This window comes from Echeneis naucrates, chromosome 17, assembly GCF_900963305.1.
Source record: "Echeneis naucrates chromosome 17, fEcheNa1.1, whole genome shotgun sequence".
NCBI lineage: Eukaryota > Metazoa > Chordata > Actinopteri > Carangiformes > Echeneidae > Echeneis > Echeneis naucrates.
In genome coordinates, this window is record NC_042527.1 from 7,371,620 (window position 1) to 7,389,784 (window position 18,165).

Below are 18,165 nucleotides of genomic sequence, written 5' to 3' on the forward strand. Positions count from 1 at the left end.
CAGCACGCTGACATAAGCGTGCCCTCAGCAAGTGACATGTGATATCACAAAAACAAATTAAAAATGTGATGTCCTTTCCGTATCGGTTCGTCAAAAGGGATCAAAGAGTGTCTGGGGTCACAAAAACAGGATCATTCTGAAGCGACCTCTTTGATGGTTTATACTGTAGATTTTAGGTTAATTAAAGTCAAAACGTGCCACGCTTGGTCTCACTACCTTTGAGCCACTCACTGGAAGGCCATTTCTGAAAAAAAAGCTGCATTATCTTTGCCAACACTGAGCACACAACATGCTGCTTCTTGCTGGATTTTCGGTTGTTAACAGCTCTCAGCATGATGACTAATGGCCAATTCACAGACCTGTAGTCTCACTGCTCACCCCTGTGGTCATCCTGGAGATGGATCCCACTGAAGAATCAACATGTGACTGACCATCTCTTTCTCTGTCTCTCTCTGTATCTATGGATCTGTCTCTACCTCTGTCTCGACCTCTGTCTCTATCTGTATCTATGGGTCTATCTCTACCTCTGTCCTTTATCTCTGTCTGTCTCTACCTCTTGTCTTTATCTCTGTCTGTCTCTATCTCTGTCTACTTCTGTCTTCTCTGTCTGTCTCTACCTCTGTCTCTACCTCTGTGTCTACCTCTTGCTCTATCTCTGTCTACCTCTGTGTTTCTCTCTCTTTCTGTCTCTGTCGGTCTCTACCTCTGTCTTTCTCTGTCTGTCTCTATCTCTGTCTCTACATCTGTCTCTACAATCTGTCTTTATCTCTGTCTGTCTCCGATCTCTGTCTACCTCTGTCTGTCTCTACTTCTGTCTCTACCCCTGCCTTTTCTCTGTCCGTTTCTGTCTCTTTCTGTCTCTCCCTCTGCCTTTATCTCTGTCTGTCTCTATCTCTGTCTACCTCTGTCTGTCTCTACCTCTGTCGGTCTTTACCTCTGCCTTTCTCTGTCCGTTTCTGTCTCTTTCTGTCTCTACCTCTGCCTTTATCTCTGTCTGTCTCTTTTTCTCCACTGCTTTGTACCTCAATCTCTCTCAGTCTCAATCAGTCCCACTCTATTGCGGTCTGTCTTTACCTCTGTATCTCCTTCTGTCTTTGTCTATCTCTGGCACGTTCTGTCTCAATCTGTACCTCCATCTGTTCTGTCTCCATCTCTTTTGTTATCCACCCCTCCAGACTTTTGTGACATTTCCACGTATACGACAGCACTTGAGTCTTCATCCAGCAGATGGCAGCACAGTCACATCTGTGCATGCAGACGCTCCTGGTGACATCCTGACAGCTCTGCAGGGTCTCTCATTAAAGCACATTACATCACAACAATCTGTCAGCCTGCAGTCATTCTTTTTAGTTTCAGGAGAGAAAGAAAAATGACTGCTAAAGAAAAAAAAAAAAAACAGCAAAGCTCAAATTTTCTGTGAGCTTAATGTTTGTCATTGATATGTGAAGTCTTGCGAAGCAAATTGCATTCAATCCTAACAAGGCTTGGTGTAACGACATATAAAGAGATATTGGGTATCAAGCACAGCTGAAACCATTACAAGCGCAAGAGCTTGGACACAATTAGCACGCTTATGTCATAAATAATAGGATTGTGTGACTATGGATGCCTGCGAGCCACCTGAGTTGACTTAATTGTAATACACAAACAATTTTCTGCAGATATGAGAGATGAAATTGAAACAAGCAAGACAATGCTTTTTTTTTTTTTTTTTTTTTCCCCATCAATTTTCTTACCTTGCAGAAACCCCGGATGCTTTATATTGCGTTTGTCTTGCGTCCTCCCCCCAAAGGGCCACATTATCTTGCGTATTTCCATTGCAGACAACAGATAAAATGTTTATAATGCTTTCATGTGTTATCCGCTGGGTGCAGATGTGCATGTGTAAGCATATTTTATTATGGTATGCCAGAATTTACCTTTAAATAAATCCACTCATTTCGGCTGTGTCTCTGCCGATTCTCTTCCCTTTCAAGTACTTGAATAAAAAGCCAACATGGATGCTAAAGCAGCATGAGTTAATTTCCCTTGATGAATACATTTCTGTGACGGTAAGTTGAATACATCTTTACTTTACAGAGAGCCTTCTTTTAGACTTATTTTGTCTACTGGGATCAGTGAGTGTGATTGAAGCCTAATGGAATGGATGATGGCTATAAGAGCACCTGTCCTGAAGATGATAGTTGAATCAGTATTCTTTTTTGCAATGAGTAGTGGAAATAGGGGCTGCAGTTTAAGGCAATAGTGGTGTCTATCCCCTGCGCTGAGAAAGGCTCAATCTCCCCAGACCAATCCACAGTTTGATTGTTATAAATCTTTTGGAATCACCAATCTTGGCACTCCCATTTCCAATGATTGTGATTCCACTGCGATGAGAAATATAGAGAAACAGGAGTGTGCTTCGAGAACTTCTAACTCATACGTTGTGATTGCTGGTTTATATAACTTCTTTTTAAGCACTGACAATCCTTTATGTATTGGTATATTGGACCAGATTTTTTTTTGGCACATGTTTTGCTGCAGCCATGCTAGCAGCTTTATAAGCTCAGTGCTCCATCCAGCATGTTATCAATGTTGACATATAGCTGGAGCAGAATAGGTTTAACTCGTTACACTAATTTTCAGTGTTAGTGGGCTAATATTTGCAAATTAATTTGATCTGATGATTTGTGTACAGGAAAAGCCAATAGTTGAACATAATGACGCTTCTATCACCAAACGTCAAGAGGATTTATTTATCGTGAATTGTTTTATTCATAAAGAAAATATGTATTTTGATCTATATTTTAATTGCCACTGACAGCCGGACTCATGTTGCAGTAAAGGATGGGAGAAATAATGGGATATTCAAACTTTGGTGCCATTGTTTGGGGTGTCTAGATAATTTTGTAACAATACTCCAACACTGTAATGATAACTGGAGGAACAAAGGACAAGTTTACTGTGCGCTTTAAGGTTATTGTTATGTTTAATTTTCTTCTTTGCGGTTTGTACCACATTTACAGCAAACGCTTATGTCTATGATGTTAACAGTTTTTAAACCCCACCACCATTTGATACAGAACTCATGGAAGTGATACATCATCTGTATGTTTCTTTCTTTTTTTTTTAAAGCAAATTCATCAGAGCATATGCAAAGAAGGTTAATTTCATAAATGAGATGAAAGCCATTCAAGTCTGGTTCTACCTCCAAAGAGATCTGATAGTGTTTTCAGTGAGACGGAGCTATTGGAGCTCTGTTCTCCTGCAAGACCATAGCTATGACAAAGATGTCGTTTTCAGCAGTTCAGCAATAACCCTCATATTGTATTATCAAATTTTACATAGCCGTAAGTGAATTTATGCTTCAAGTGCAGCACTCAAGATAAGATTACATTTGAACAATGCAAGCCGCTAGCATTTTTCGCCGCTGTAGGCAGGTATATAAAGCCGTGCTGTGGTCTGGGAGCTTTGCATCTTTTCAGCTTACATAAGAAACCATTGAAACATTCACATATTTTAAGGAACAATGGAACCTTTGTCAATATTACTCTGAAAAATTTATACTGTCTAAGGCTGTCAGTTTACAGCACTGATACGAATTTTAGACGGCCCAGAGAAACACAACTGTGCAGCTTCTGTAAGTTCGTCTGCATGCTGTATTTAAAATGTTTCTGAGCTCCATGCAGACAGAGGGCTCTAAATTATTTGTCTCCCCCTACCCATTTTTTAGCACCCGCGCACTAGAGTTCTTCAAATTTGACCATTAGAACATATTTATCATTGTTGCGGGTCATTAACCATCTGCGACAGCAGTAATAAAACTTACATATAGTTCACCCCCTTCAGCAATTCACCAAGCCTTCCGTTGCCAACTTAGCATATGGAACAGTCCTCATGGAGGGCCAACCCCAATGCGAGACAGTTACATTGCCATGCGGCTTAAAATGTCAGCTTCCAAAACCTGGACTGAGAGGAAAACTCTAGAGAGCTTTAACAACCTTAGTGGTGATATAAATGCATGTTTCTTCAACTCACTTGGGTGTCTCAGCCAGCTAAGGACAGACTGCCTAGGACGAACAAGGCAAGAAGAGCAAACCAAAGCTAAAGCTAACCATAATCCCCCCACACTGCATGTTAGCTCTCTGGGAGAGCTCTTAGGCTTATCAGACAGAAACGAAGACTTAGCCTGTGCTCATCATGTTAATTAAGAATAACATCTTGGCTAATAGAGGATAACATGTCTTAAGAGATCGAGGTCATTTTTAAAAATACCTCTCCGGCAGTGATATGATAAATGCTGTTTCCTATGTAATGTGTGTAAAGGTGATATTCAGGTTAATTGTAATAGCCAGTCATTGCCTTTAATAAAATAGCATACATTAGTGGTCATTCTTTCCGTCTCCTGCTGCATAATGTCCCAATTCCTATGTGTGATGGTTAGGGTTAGAGCAGTTCCATAACGATTTTCACAGAAAAAGATTGAAAATTTCATTCTAGTTATTTTCAGACTATTTTATGGGCATTAAGTGTACCAGCAGCAGTGTTTCATTTGTAAAATTGGTTCCCAGGTCACAGAGATATTATTTTGTTTTCTCAGTCATAAAAGTAAATTTAAAAAATCAAAATAAAGTAATAATAATAAAAAAACACGAGCCATCGTCAGCACTAAACAAGTTGTTTTTAGTGAAAATGCCATAATTAAGTGGTATAGGTTGAACTTCAGGTCTTTGGGAAAAAAATAAAGCAATTTACAAAACTTTTCAATAAACACATATATGAATGATTTTGAAAATGAAAATTTAACATGCATTGGTGTTCTCCTCGGGAAAATTAATCTGCAAGCTTAGCGGAGCTCTGGGAGTGTTTCAGAGGGCTGCTGGAGTTCCATGCAGGAGCTTGTCATTCGACAAACCTTATGGCTATGAGGAGAAAGTCTGACCTGAATTATATTCTGCCTGGGGATGTTACAGCAATCTATACAGTACGGGCAAAATGTATTGCCCTAACTATTTGTTAAGCATTTTTAGCAAAATGTTCATGCAGACAAAATTAAAAGCGACGAACAGTAATTTTTTAATTAATAACTGCCTTTTAGTTTTAGCAACCAAACGCTAAACATTTCCCCCAGGAGTTGGCGAAGAGAAAAAAACAACTTGAACAGAACATGTAAAAACTTCGATTTGGCAGGTGGACAGAAACATGACCAGATGGATGACAATTTTGCAGTAGCTATATGTAAAAAAGGCAACTGGTAGCTAAACCTGATGTGCAGCCACACATGAATGCTGCTTTAAGGCTTGGGTGTTGTGGGTATACTCATTTCACACAGTCTCAATTTGGGATTTCAAGCATATTTGTCGCCCAAAAAAACAAACAAACAAATCAAAAACATTTCTCTGGTTGTGGTGTTCCCGTTTCTTTGGCAATATCGTATTGAAGTTCGGTCTGATTATCACTGTTCATTAATCGCAAGCCAGAAATATGTTGACATGGTTGAATAAAGCTAAAGGAAGAGTTCAGTGCAATTAATTCCTAACATTCACTCAGTTCATGACTTAACAAAACACATTTTCTCTTGACGTTTATACTTGATGTATTTTTTTCTATACTTCCTGTGGAATACCCAGAGCACAGATAATTAGGATATCATTCCTATTTCACACATATCATCTTCTGGAAGAGTTATGAGGACAGTGTGTCTAGTCAGACCTGTATGTCAGCCTGAATGTCTTTGATGCTTTACGATCTGTGAATAGACTCTTCTCTCCTCTTCTCTCCTCTTCTCTCCTCTTCTCTTCTCTCCTCTTCTCTTCTCTTCTCATGAGGAGGATGGCGAGTGACAGATAGAGAGGAGACTGGTGATCAGCTCTGTCAGACAGTAAATCAGATGACTAACAGTCAGTTTCAACCATCAGGTAGATTCTCATTCTTCGAGCCGTTCTCCCTGTAATTTGTTTTCATCATTTGTCATATTGTCACAATGACAATAACATACCCAGACATGGACAAAGAATGAAATTAATACTTCATACTCTCACTCTCTGTTATTTTCAAAGGTATTCCATCTTTTGTGCAGTCTCACCCTCCTTCAACACCTGCTGCTCTTCTTTGTAATGGTCTTTTCTCTACAGCAGTGAATGGCGATGGGCCAAGGTAAATATTATCTATTGAACAGTTACAAATTATATGAGCTGCACGCAGACCTACAGCTTGTTTGGATGCTTGTTGGCTGTCAGATTTATTTAGATAGTATATCCCTTCATCACAACAGAATGTGTGAAAAGAAATCTAAAGAGACAAACTACTCCTGATGAAGTTAATCTGATGAAGAGTCAATCAGAAAACGTAATGAGGGAATTCAGTCTGATAAAATGATGCAATGTAAAATAGGACAACGTGCTGCCTGTCCCATCAAACCCTGTCCGATTTAGTCAATGTGACCAAGGATGGTAAAAGGAAGAAACATTTATACACATATGACCTTCGGTTTATTAGAGTTTGTGAATGTGAAAACAGGGTTTTGCATAGAATTCATTTGTCTGTTAAATCCCTGAACGGTGAAAATGAGATTAGCTACAAGGAAATCAGTTAGCGCAGGGTGGCAAAGACAGCAGCTTCGGTAAAATTCAGCCGATTTGTCTCAATTTGCCCATCAAAGTCCTTTGTGCATCATTGTGATCCTATTAGTTGGACGTCTCTGGGTGAAGATGGCTTCATTGAGGCAAAAGAGAGATTTGACAGCCGAGTGGGGGGTTTGAATAGCGATGGGTGTGAGAGCATGAAGAAGGAGAGGTGGGAGGAAGGTATGGTGGAGGAGACGAGTGTTTAAAAGACACCTGAATTGAGAATAATGAATCCAGAGACGAGCAAAGACATCTCTTTCATCTTTGGGCAGATTTGAAACGCTCTTTCATCATCATCATCTGAAAAATGTGAATGCTTAGAGCACAGATGCACTTATATGCAGCGGGGGAAAAAAAGACATTTTTCACTTTCAAAGAATATACATTCCCACTTCACCCCTTGTTATGCTTTTCAGGTCCTGCAGTGTTTTTAGGTAGAGTGAGGAGTCATTAAAGACACAACAAACACCCACCAGGAGGAACACAGGCAGGTGACAATTATTTATCCCAGAATTAGCCTTGTTATTGTGCCTGATGAATGTGTGTGGAAATTAAGAGTGAAAACTCTGAATGGCAGGCCTACAACACAACATAACAAGGGCAGGGAGTGTTTGAAGAGTCGCTCATCTGAGTGACAGATAGAAATGTGAGCAGCTACAATTACTTGTATGCATTAGAAGCGGAATAGATTAGAGAGGAAGGGAGATTTATTCCTGTGATTTCCTTTGCTCTGTCTGTTGTTGAAGTTAAAGTCAAGTCAGTTGTCTTCGTGTTGGGAATGCTGGTGGTGTGGCTATAAGAATGGAAATGCCGCCTGGTGGAGGATCTTCTTGGGTCCAGACTGAAATATCTCATCATCTTCTAGATGGATTGAATGAAACATGGTGTGACATGCGCCTAGTGACTGGAGTGATACACTGACTTTTCATCTAGTACCACCAGCAGATCAACACAAATGCCATTTAAGTGAAATATCTCTCTCAGTCTTCTCCACGGATCTTGGGCATCACATGTCTCTGGCTTTGGTTTCCCTGAGGCGGTTGACATTTGTATTTTGTGGGCAATAAAACTTAACGCAGCTTTTCTTTCTGTCTTAACTGCGATCGCTCTACATGAGTTTATGATCAATTAATGTGTGTGTTTTCTGAACATGGCATAAAATTCATTTATTTTTTTGTATCTTTATTCAGAGTGAAAGCAGAACATTAATAGAGAGGAAAAAAAAGCCCATCCTCTGGTCTCTCATGCTCTTCCTCAGGTGATTTAAACCTGTTCTGTCGTGTGTGTGTGTGTGTGTGTGTGAGTGTATGAGTCAGCGTGTGCCGCTGAACTAAAGCTCAGTGGCCTTACTCGATCCACAAGCAAAAGACGTGCTGTGCCCAGACCATCTGACTGGATTTACTGTGACCCAGTTAAGCTGAATCCTCGGCTGCTGCTCTGCTGCACAGACAACCTGGCTTTGCTTTACTAAATTCCTTCTTAATTGAAGAGACAGCTTAGCCACGGAAGACACAACAACTTTCGAAGGGCATTTAGGTACTTACTTTATTTTCACTTGAGGTGGCCTTACTCACTGGCTTAGTCACCGGTAACTTGAGTTCACCCCTCGGACACCCCTCCATGCCGCGGACTGAAATTAGTATGGAAGATATGTAAATTTAATATCAGCCATTGACCGTTTACATCTTGATCGGCTTGTTTATTCTGCCAGTGGAGAGTGCTCAGCCGGAGCAATGACTTGTGATTTTGAGACATAATTACTACATCCAGCTGAGGTTTTCTGCTGCTGCTGTTTCTTAGATTTGCCATTTTTGCCTAAATAATTGGCTGCAGGATTCCTGGCTGTGAAACGCTATTTGTCCAGTTATGGCAGCCTCTGCTTTCCAATGGTCCCCACAGGCTGAAAGTGCTGATACTGAGTGCTTTTACAAGAGAACTTATTCTCTCTTAATTGCAAAATGGTCTCCAGGTGCCTATAATAGTGCAAGTCATCCCCAGTTTGATTAATATGATTGGGGAGTGCTGAATTTGCTGCCAGGCCCAGCAGTGTCACCCAATGTTGCTGAATAAATAAAGAGGACTAATTGTTTGTTTATGATTTGAAATATTAATAAGAGTGAATATATGAGGTTGTCAGATGAAATCACCATTTGGGAAAAATAGTACTGTGGCTGGTGTAGCTTCACATAAGTGTTAACAGTAACACCGTTGGCCGCCCCGGCATTAGGACGCAACTCATTGCATAAATGTTGAGGCTACATTAGCTGAACTTGGATGCAACGCTATATTTCCCCTAAGAAAAAGAAACTGTATCTACTTATAATTAAAGTAGCTTACATAATGTTTTTGGGAAGTTTTTGGGGGGTAAACATTTGAAGGGGAAACTGCCAGGGATGACAGTGAAGATAGTGGCTTCTATTAATGAGATGGTGAAATATTCTCCTCCAGCTTACTGCACATTGCTCATGCGCTTTGCTCTACTGTAGACCATTCACACAGAAAAACAAAGAGCATTGCTAGTGCACTTGCATTAACATGGCCACAGGGAGCTTGAATAAAAGCGGAAGTATCTCTGATGATTATCATTAAGTATGATTGCACTTCAAGGATTCTCAAGTTCCAAGTTGACTTGTATTCCCAAGATACTGATTAATGGACCATTATACAGTATGTTCAGCTCTAGACCCATTTAGAGAAAGCTTCAGTTTCCACAGGCAACGGAATAATGAGTACAGAAACTGTATAGACTTCATGTACGAGCCCTGAAAGTCCAAACCAGATTTGGACTGTCAGTTTTGCTCAGATGTGGAACCTGCTGGTGGGGCTCTGGTTGTGAATCTGTGTTCCCTCTGCTTTCCATTTTGTTTTCTCCCATCCTTTCCTGTTCTGTGTTTGTTGCGGGATCATTAGTGTCATCCCTGTGACCCATTTCTACCCACCTGATTGCCCCTGCTCACCTTCTCCAGTATTTAAACCCGATCTGATCGTCCAGTCTTTGCCACGTTTCTGTTTACTCTTCGCGGTACTGTCACGTCATAGTGGATTAGTAGTTTTGTTCCCTGCAGCTCAACTCGTGTGTTTAGGATCTTGTAGGTCTTTTTTTTTTTTCCCCACTTCCGTTCATTCATCTGCTCCTCTGCCTCGGCCAGCTCTGTTCCTGCCCTCCTGGTTTCCTCTCTGAATTTCCGCATTCAGGCTCCCCTTTCTGGATCTCTAAGAGTTTGTTGCAAAATAAACAAATCTTTTTTCAATTCTGTCTGGATTGTGGATCCATTTCTTTGCTGCTGCCTAACACTGGTGGCCCTCATCAGGATTTCTGCGCTCTGCTTTTCTAATGCTGTGAATTTAAAGAGGATGATGTTGAATGAGGAGACTAAATCCCACTCCCTAGTGGTTCAAACCCTAGGCAAAGCTTTGTTTATGCTGTGATTTATCAGTGATCTGGGAATCATTGTAAATCCTTTGCATCTCCTCTTTCATCTCCATAGAGCACCTTGATCCTCACTGCGTCATTAGTGCTGCGGCAATAATGAGAGATTGGGGTGAAGAATTGCAACCTTCCGGTTACATTGTGTTGTGTGTTATGCGTGTGAAGAGAAGGGAGGGATGGTGGTGGCAGCACTACTGATTATAGAAATACTTTATGTAAATCCAAAAGCCTGTGCTTTTTTTAATCCTAGTGAGGAAGCAACCCTCAACAATTTATTGTGCAGCACACATTCTCTAAGTGAAATAAGATGATGATGGCTATTGTGGCTGAAAATCGGGAGCAAATAGTCAGGTTTGAATTACTGGGATACATTTGATCACTTCATTTGTGTTTAATGGCAATGTGGTTGCAAACAAACCAATATATTGTTTCCAGATGTGCAGATACTTCCCATTATTATTATCATTATTAATGACACTTTGTAACAGTTGTTGCAGTTGTGTTATTTATTCCCCATATGAATAATACTCCTCTTTGGCCACATTCAAAATTCTCAAAAATGCTAAAAAATGTATTTTCTTGCCCTCATTTCTATGTTTATAACGTCAGTCAAAATGTTTCCGAGATTATTACTTGTTTCAATACTTAAAGTGTCTCAAATCAAATGATCGCTGTACTTGTCAGGCAGCCTCACTGACAGAGTTTAATCTTTCTATCACTTTTGGTTATTTTGTGCTATTTCTAGTGTGAAAAAATAGTTTAAAGTTCATCATGATTAAGAGGATTTTCCACTCTGTCAAAAAAAAAAAAAAGTTGCTACTTTTGACATGAAAATAGACACATTTAGCAGATGAATTACTGACACTTAGACTTGAATCCAGAAATGTCAGTTTAACATTAAAAAACCATCAGTCAGAACAAAGCTGGGCAACCATGAGTTTCAGTTTAAAGAGGCCGTTGAACATCTTTGCATGCTGTGACAACTTTGTCAGACAGCGGTGTGTCACATCTCCTTCGGTGTCAAAGTGTCATATTACATTATTGGATTGGTGTCACATTATTTGATGTCTTATCATTATTCCAGCCTACATTAGATCCCCTATTACTGCTGGCAGAATGTAGGACCACTTTTCATTTTCTAAATTAACATGTCTTTATGCTAATTGAATGGGGTTTTGATAGAAAGCATTTCGAGTAAGAGTGCCCACCTACATCGCCACTGAGACAGAAAGCTTTCTTATGAAAGCACCAGTGGATGTCCAGCTAAGAAACAAAGCAAACACACGCACACACACACTCAAATGTGATCAAATGTGAGGCAAAAAGAAGTGATGGATTTTTGTGATTTAAAATCTAAATGTAAAAATATGTACCATAGTGATCAACACGATGTTTCCTGGATCTTTACGTGCTCTGTTTATCATCAGAAGGTCTAGAAAGAAGCAATGTTCTGCATTTGGTTTCCAAGAAAAGGCTCCCTTTTGGCTTTTAAAGCAAGCTGTCTGGGCTGTTCTGACATATCGTCAGCTATTATTCCTGATGCCTCCCATGGGCCCGTCCTCTCCATAAACTCTTCCCCTTCACTGAGCCCATGCCTCCCATCACCAGCATGCTTGTTAAACAGACACACACATTAGTCTAACTCATGTTTCCTTCGAGGCCCACAAGTCTGCCAAGCCAAGGCTTTGGCATATCACTCAGCCTCTGCCCAGTTAGTGTGCGTGTTGATATGTATGTGTGCGCACAATGGAAAGTATGTGTACTCTTTTAAAGCAAACACCATTTTTCTTAATCACTTGGTGTGTTTGCTTTGACTTGGTTTGATACCACGAGCAGAGGACATTCTACACCTTCTCCAATTAATAGATATTACATTAAATCTTGATTAAGAAGTAATCCTGTAAGAAATAGGCTGCTATGGTTGAACATATTATTGGAATAAACATTTTGCTTATCAGTAGCTTGGAGAATTCTGCCTCACATAAAAAAAAAAAAAAGAAATATAGAGAAAAATCTGCAAGTGAAGTTTGAAGTCAATATCATTAATGTATCTGCACACATAGTTCCTGAAGCCCTTAGCAAAGCAAAATCAGTGCAGGCATTTTGATGAAATACATTTACAGTTGCAGGACTCAGAAAACAGAAACAGAGGAATGATGCATTTTGTAGGCCATCCCGGATGTCAGCGTCGGCCTGGCTCTCACTAAAAAGCCAATGAGTTTTTGAAAGGGCTGTTGGATTACTGCAGAAATTAAGCTCTGTGAAAAAAACGACTGAACTTTGATGGAACGTTCTATTAACTGGCTCAACATTTCAAAGCCCGGTCACTTGACTCTATTCAGGCGTATGTCGCGATCGGAAATGAGCTGAATAAACTCACATGGTATGACATGACGTTGGAAAGTGGGCTAGAAAACAGGGAGAGAGAGTAACATGGAAAAATAACATAGAGAGGGGCGAATACAAAGCAAGACTTCAGCTTTTATTGCATTTTGTAAAGCTGCTATGTTTTTGTTACTTATTGCAGCCATAATTATACTATAATGCTAAAAGGCAGCCTTATTGTTACATTAGAGTGGCTTATTATTTATTTTAATGATAGTGATGCCTTCTCTGTACAATATAATGTAATATTTTATTTTTATTACCTTGTGTATTCCCGCTCCATCCATCCTTTGTCCATACTGCTCATCAGTGAAAGGTAGTGGGGGGCTGGAGCCAATCCCAGCGGACACTGGATGTGGATGGGGTTAACCCTGGACTGGTTGCCAATGTCTCACATGGCTCACCTGTTTCCTAATGAACTAAAAATATTTTTATACAGTGTTTCTCACTCATTGCTTTATTTGTGGCAGCCCACCACAATATCAACAGTGACTGCCACATATTGATTTTCAATTTTTTTTTTTTTCACTATTTCAAACATCTGAAATCTTATTTTATTGTCGAGCTGCATGGAGGTTATTGATTTGCTCAGCCCTTCTCTCTCTCACACATAAACACGAACACATACTGACTGAAAATGACAATGCATCATGTTTATTTACATATAAAGATGGAAAAATATCCAATTCAAAAATGGCCACAACATGCAAGGATATGGATTGATGTGCTAAGAGCTGTCAACTTGCGATTGCCTCATTTAAGACTGAAAATGCCATTTATTAAGAGAGCTTGAGTCAGCACACGCCCCTGGTCAACCTCTCAGAAAGGCCAGCACAAACTGCCCAATCTTTTGTCATTTCACCTGATGATTTCTTCTTCATGGTCTTTTATTGTCAGATGTAAAAGCAAGTTCCAATTTTGGCTGAAAGTATTTTTCAGTCATGTCTTGATATCACTTATTGGAATCACAGGATTGGAGGTTATTCCTTGTGTTGATTGTACCAAATTGTACTATAGAGTGATCCTGCCAACACGGAGCCAGACTCAACAGACTATAACCCTCGCTAAACAAAGCCCCTGGACATTAACCCATATTACACATATTGATAACCAAGATGATGATGATTACATAGTAGGATATCATAAATTTAATGAAATGATAATAACCTAACTAAATTAACGAATTTCCCAGTATGTGTGCTTCTATTAAAGGAATAACACTGCAGAACTTACATCCCTGTCTGACACAATAACACAGAGGTCAGCCTCTGGTAAAATCTGAGCTCATCTGTGTTTACATCAGCAGTAAAACCAGCTCTAACTGAAGCTGTGCTATGAAAAAACAGACTATTCTTCACATTCAGATGCACAGCTGCAGGGCAGTGAAGTCAGTGTCAAAGAAATAGTCAATAACGGAGAAAATAAACTCGACTTTCAAGCATGTTGCAAAACATAGAAATTTAATCCTTCCATGCTGGATGTACTGCGTTGTTGTAGGCCATTGTGGCGTCTTTGTTTATATTACATTGAGTCTTTCTTTCAGTTGCCAAACAGATTCTCTGGATCTCATTAGGACTGTTATTGTTTAACCACAGGGAGATGTTGTCAGTCAACCTCAATCTTGAATGCAGCAGCAGTATTCACAGCAGATGACAAGATTCACCCGGGTTATTTAGAGAGGAATCGATATATCTCAACCTTGCCATGGGAACTTGCTTTTGAATTTGTCTTGGTTAAGGTTGGGCTGGCAACAAAAATACTGCTGAGAAGTAGGCAAGTGTGCTATTGAAGCATCACCCCATGACCCCACACAGCTAGAGCAGGTAAGTCCAAAGTCCGGCCCGAGGGCCAATTGCGGCCCATGATCAAATTTCATATGGCCTGCATTCTCTGTCATGAAGTGTTAAATTATTGTCCCTCCAGAACTGTTGACCAGAGTGTGTAAAATACACAGGAACTAAAATCAAATTTTATGTTTCTAAAATGGCGACTGAAAATCAAAGATTTAAAAAAAAAAAAAAAAAGGAAAGAAAGTTGGGTGCAAGGGCTGCAAGGTGGAACAACAGTGTTTGTCTAATTTGAAAAAAAAAAAAAAGACAAAACAAACTAACAAGCGGCGAATAACTGAAGCGACTGGAACACTGTTTAACGCCACAGCGGCTTCAGTTTTCAGTTAAACTGGCACAAAGCCGAACTAACTGATAAAGACTGCAATTCTATCGACTATTGATTTTATCTTAAAAGGTCTGGACTGTCACCAGGATAATGAGTGGCTTCGTTTATATTTTAGATGAGTTCAAGGCTTAACACGAATGTGTTATATTCATCTATGTTATGGGATTAATCACAGGGCAATTGGACTTCACCTGAGACAGACCTGTCTTGCGCCAAATGCCTCCAGTGGATGAGCACAGTGAGACATGCTCCTTTGAGGCCAAAGGTGAGGCTCGCCAGCAGCAGCGACGGTGCTGGCGGCTCGAACAGTCGAAGCCAACAGTCTTTGCTGCTTATGCTTTAGTGGATTCTAGTCAAAATGAAAACCTATTGGATGAAACCGTAAGCTGGCACTATTCTTAAATAGTTTCATCTCGTCCTGGATGCCAGTGCTTCTGCCTGCATCGTACACACTCTAAAGAACACCTGCGTCTTCTGCTTTATAGCTGCCATTGTGAGCAGATCCAGTTCTACCTCATCCCCTCTCCTCAGACTCCGTGGTCAGTCATTGAGACAATATAATCCCTTCTCATCTGTGTCTGGAATCCTCTGCCTTTTCCAATGCTGCCTCTCAATATTATTTCCCTGCCTCCACACTCCCCATGTTATATTTCGTAGATCCACTTCCCACTGCTGCCTTAGTGTCAGCCAGCTGCACAACCTCTCACGTCTTTAGAGAGAAGCCTTGGAAAAGTACATTCTTGACCCCCTCAGTAACGTTATCACCCAAACCTCATTTGAAAGCCTTTTCTTCCTTTTAGTCTTCTTTTATTTAATTTTTAGCCCACACACAAGAAGTACAGCTCATAAAATGACACAACTGTTCACTGTTAGCTTCTATTATGACTGATAGTACCCAGATGGAGCAACTACTGTCCTCTCTATTTAGGGAACCAAGGTCTTAGAGATAAGTTGTCTCAAAAGACTGCTGACTATTCATAGATGGCTGTGGCTTTGAACATTTCCCTTTAATAACTTTAGCTGTCTGTTAATCAGAGACTACATTCAAGTGGCTGCATATAGTATTTATCAACACCCCAGCTCACCCTGTTCCACCCGCCTTAACCTGAACTCCCCAGATGCACCAAGCCATCTCTGATCTCAAGAAACATTCATCTTTCATCCTTGTTCAAGCATGACCCCTTAAGCCAGTTTAAAGTGAATGTGGATGCTTCTTAAATCCTCCATCCTCGATTTCAAGCTGCATCCTTGTACATACTTCTGTCACCCCTATAACTGCAATGTTGGGAAAGTGGAGAGGGTTTCTGTGAGATTTGCCTCGGACAAATGGGCAATCTGGCCTCAGTGAGAGTGCAGAACTTCAATTCTTTGTTCATTTATTTCAACCAACTGTGCATTTACCACAGGCACGTCTCAAGCTTCTTTCTTTTGGGGGGCTCGCACTTATATGTTTCACAGAAACATTGAACGCCAGGAGTTTATTTTACCTGCGCTGTATTATTGTTACACACACACACACGTTCTTTGTCTACTCAGAAATCAGATGCTTTCTCCTCTCAGTACATCTGCAGAGAAGATGCTTTCAAATCCCAGTGACATCCTCTTACCATCCTGTGCCCTGGTATCCACAGGATTTTGTCAGCCCTTGCCTAATCGCAAAGTGTTCCGGGACTTGCATAGTAGCCGTCACAGATCCTCTTCCTGGCCCCAGTAATTCAGTAACACTTACCCTCCGTGGGTCGTTCCTTCAAAGTTGTGAGATTTGTTGCTCTCCCCAGATGCCCTGCGACCTATTAACAGCTAACCTCCTACTTCATCACAGTTTCTAAGTTCATGTTATCCCCAAAAGTTAAGATAGTTAAATGAAAACATGGATGACTTGAGTATATCTGTCTGCTATAGCTCCAACCAGCATCTGCTTACCTTAGCTTAACACAACGCCTGGAAATGACCTGGCTGGCCTTGTTGTCCTAGTGTTTCTCTAAACTTGGCCTGGCTGCAGCTTCATATTTACCATTCACAAATGAAAATGACATAAATTTTCTCATCTAATTCTCAGGAGAAAAACAAAGAAACGTCTTTGATAAATTGTGTTCAACCATTTCTTAGATAAGGAATATGTTTATTTTTTTACTCCTTGGTTGTGACTTTCTCTGTACATTTGCACAAACCTTTATATTCAAGTTTTTTTTTTTTTTTTTAGTTTATTCAGATGCTCTTTGACTGTGTTGTTGTTGGCTAATGACAGTAAAAGTGACAAAACGACAATTTACTTACAATCAAAATATGAAATACATATTACTAAACTAATAAATAACCTCTGTCAGATTTGTAATTCATTAACTGCTAACAAATATTCAGCCAAGGATGATGCCTTCTGAATTATAGAGAATGGAAACACATGATGAATTTTTCAAACTGAGCTCAAGGACAAGGTGTAAGTCCTCAGACCAAAACTTTCCCTCTAAATCTTGTAAGCCTCGACAGCAAACTTCATTCTGTCTTTTCTCCGTGTTAGACTTATCCCAGAGGTACACTGGATGGCATCCAATAACTCTGCACCACATTTTCACACATGCAAAATATTTGCTTGTTAAAAAGATTTTAAAATCATGCCAGATGCTCACCATGTAACCACAGGAATTAACCCTTTCCTGGGACGAGGCCCAGATTCACTCTCTTTATCATGCACATACACACAATCATGCATGCACACATGCACAGACACACACACACACAGACACACACACACACACACACACACACACACACACACACACACACACACTTCCCTGTAGTCACTTAAAACAAACAGTTCAAACTGGTGGAATTTGGCATATTAAATATCACGGCTGCTTTTACCTCCAGCACATAAACTACTCTAAATTAAAATAGCTTTCAAAATGAGAGCAGAATTAAAAAAGGAAAAGTTCTTGACAGGTAATTTTAAAGGATATGACTTAGCTAGCCAATACAATGCTCTTGTGATGTCTAATAGCTCAATAAAAGGCTTGTGATGCAGCCTTGAGACAATGCAGCTGTGTCTTACAATTGGCCAATGACATTGTAAAATCAATGTGCTTAAAGGCAGCCTTGTGGAAGATGCTTAAACTTATAATTAAATCGGTGCTTTCAGCACAACTTTTAGCTCAGCTATTCCATTCTGTTCTCTGTATACCGATTGACCCGATACTTACTGTATCACTGCAGCACGTTTCAGCCTACAGTGGTCGAAGAATTGCGGTGGTAGCATTATACTCCGCACCTCGTCTCACAGTCAAAACTGCATCAACAAACTAGTCACATTAATTATGGATTATACAATCAGAGCCAATTGAGTCTGCCTCTAATCTCAGACGAAACACGTGTGGTGACTCTAGCTACAAGCTTTTAAGATGCTAGTGTAATCAAAGTGGCACCATACTGCTATCCCACGGCTGCACTGCTGACAGTTCAGTGGGAATTAAAGCTGATTTCCCTTTTGGTCAGTCACTCTTGTGAGGGTTCAACTCGCCCCTGCGCTGGGCTAGAGCACTAGAGTACTATCCTTGTCACTGATATGTAGCCTAC